Consider the following 2,500-nt stretch of genomic DNA (forward strand, 5'->3'; position numbering starts at 1 on the left):
GACACATCTATATATATAATATATATATATATATATATATATATATATATATATATATATATATATATATATATATATATATATATATATATATATATTTTTTATTAAAAGGGTACCACCTCTGGTGCCAATGTGGGGACCCATAGCCTCGGAGAAGAAAATAAAAAGTATTCAGAGGAGACCTTGTGGTTTCTCACTGAACACTAATATTATCTTCTCCTACCACCCCCATTCTTTTGTATGTACACATATATATTTACTTTATTTGAACTTTGTTACAAAAAAGGAGTTACATATAGGTTACAAAGATGGTTGTCATAGGTTGTCGAGTTCCTCCAGCTCCTCAGATGGCGGGCAGGAACCCTGGATGCAGTGCGCATTTCCCCTCTGTATCGCCACACTGAGGCGCTGGAAAAGAAAGCTTGCAGCTCTCGGGTCCCTTGTTGTTTCAATGAGCCTAGAACCCAGTTCCTTCAAAAAACTGGTAGCACTTTTACCCCAGGCGCCGAGCGTCTCAGAAGCAATGGGGACAAAATTGTAGTGGTGATCCAGTTCTCTATACTTACGGGATTTGGCTGCTTCCCTGTGGGTGGCAGCGCCACCTGGTTGTGCAACACTGAGGTTAATGTAGGTGTTAGCCAGGGTTGATACGCACGTGTAGTCCCATACCAACTGCTTGCCATTCTTCCAGGGGTTCACTGTGATACCATCTGGGCGACCAATAAGAGCATCAGAGTTACGGGGCGTTAGGTAACGGGGCTCTCTTTCAGCTGGGCATCCAGCTGTGGTGAGGCTCCTCTTGATGATGTCGTTAACTTCGCTGTGCCTCGAGTGCCATCCCCCTGTGCTTTGGCAGAGTAGGCCATGGTGACCGTACCTGTCAGCCACCACCTCGCCGCAAATACACCTATATCTGGTGTGGATTGGGGCAGCAAGGCGGAGGGCCACAGCAATTCGGAGGGCGTGTGGTGTGAGACGCGTGCCAGTTGCCGACATTGGGGTTGCTAACAGGAAATCCCCTGCATGTGGTGCTGCTACTGCTGTGAGGCGAGCAATGTCGTGTTGTGTTGTTGCAGCACCCAGGCACTCTGCAGCAACTTGGTCTACAATGGGACCATCCCAGCTGGATTGCTTGTGGGATTTTGGGGATGGTGGTTGAGGTGATTGGCCTGCACGAGAGGCCCACTCTGTGGCACAGCGTGTAAAATTGGGATCATGTACACCTGCCAGCTGATGTAAGTGGGCAGGTAGAATTTCCTTCACAAGGTCGTCGGATGCTGATAAGGAGGACAGGAAGGCTGGAACAGCGATTTGCGTTGCTGTTCGAACTCCGAGGCCCCCAAGTCTTACGGGAAGAGAGGCTTGTTTCCACTGTAGGTCATCGAGAGAGAGGTTAAGGGCTTTTTCTAGCATTGATTTCAGTAACCGGTCATACTCACTTAGTTTTTGGCTACTGTAAGATGGTGAACACCTCAGAAAGTAGGTTAACCTGGGGAGGGACAGACATCTGGTGATGAGGTAGAGTGCATCATGAGCATCAATATCCTCAATCCTCCCATCCATCCTCTTAAGGTCGGCGATTTTCTTATCAAGGACCTCATCGATGGCTTTCAACCCCAGGGGAGCTCCTAGGAGTGTGCTGTCTTCAGGTTTAGTTTTATGGATATTTGGCAGAAGACCCTCTATTCTCTCTACGATGCCCTGGTTGGAACATATTATTTCACATTTAGAAGGGTTCAGGGTGAGGCCTAAAACTGCACCTTGCTCCTGGATTTTTCTGATGTCCTCCAGGAGGGAGTCTTGGGAACCAGCTAGGGTACCATCATCCAAGAACCAGATGTTAAGCTCGCTGGACAGGACCTCTGTGACTTGTTTGATGACTAAGCAGAAAAGGAGAGGAGCGAGGGGGTCACCCTGTTGGACGCCTTCTCGCGAGTCAATTTCATGTTCGCCAAAAAGTAGCTTAAGATCCATACTGTAGCATGAATGTACAAAAGGGTAGAGGGAAGGGAAATGACTATGAACCGCACGGAGTACAGCATCCCTCCGCACCAAATTGAACGCATTTTTGAAATCTAGCTTGATAAGGGCCTTTTCGTCTGTGATGTTGGCGATGAAGGCTCGAGCTGCATGGGCTGCCGCCTCACACCCTTGTGGAATGCCAAACCCGAGCTGTTTTGGCTTCAGCATGTTGGCCGCTGCATCACTAACTGTTCTTGCAGCTGCCTTTGCGACGAGACGCCGGAGAGAATTGCCCACAGCTATTGGCCTGATCCCTCCATCCTTTTTCTTTAGAGCACAGAGAGATGCTCCAAAAAAGATAGGTCTTATGGACGCTGGTATGTTGCCAGCTAGACATGTGTTGGTGAATCTGGTTAGTTCCACCAAGAGGTTCTTTGCAATGTCACCCAGTGCAGGGTTGAGCATTTGCTTGAGGTGGTTGGGTTTTAGTCCTGTGAACCCACCTGCTGATCCTGTAGGGAAGGACATGGCTGCTTTA

At 48.2% G+C, this 2,500-nt stretch overlaps 1 protein-coding gene and 1 pseudogene across 1 annotated transcript in view; one reads left to right on the forward strand and one right to left on the reverse strand.

Moving 5' to 3' along the window:
- LOC138362736 (serpin B3-like) overlaps positions 1-2,500 on the forward strand; it is a 433,705-nt gene that overhangs the window by 384,416 nt on the left and 46,789 nt on the right. The gene's annotated exons all lie outside the window — the stretch shown is intronic.
- LOC138362735 (serpin B3-like) overlaps positions 1-2,500 on the reverse strand; it is a 65,229-nt pseudogene that overhangs the window by 38,354 nt on the left and 24,375 nt on the right.

This window comes from Procambarus clarkii, chromosome 9 (genome assembly GCF_040958095.1).
Source record: "Procambarus clarkii isolate CNS0578487 chromosome 9, FALCON_Pclarkii_2.0, whole genome shotgun sequence".
NCBI classification, from domain to species: domain Eukaryota; kingdom Metazoa; phylum Arthropoda; class Malacostraca; order Decapoda; family Cambaridae; genus Procambarus; species Procambarus clarkii.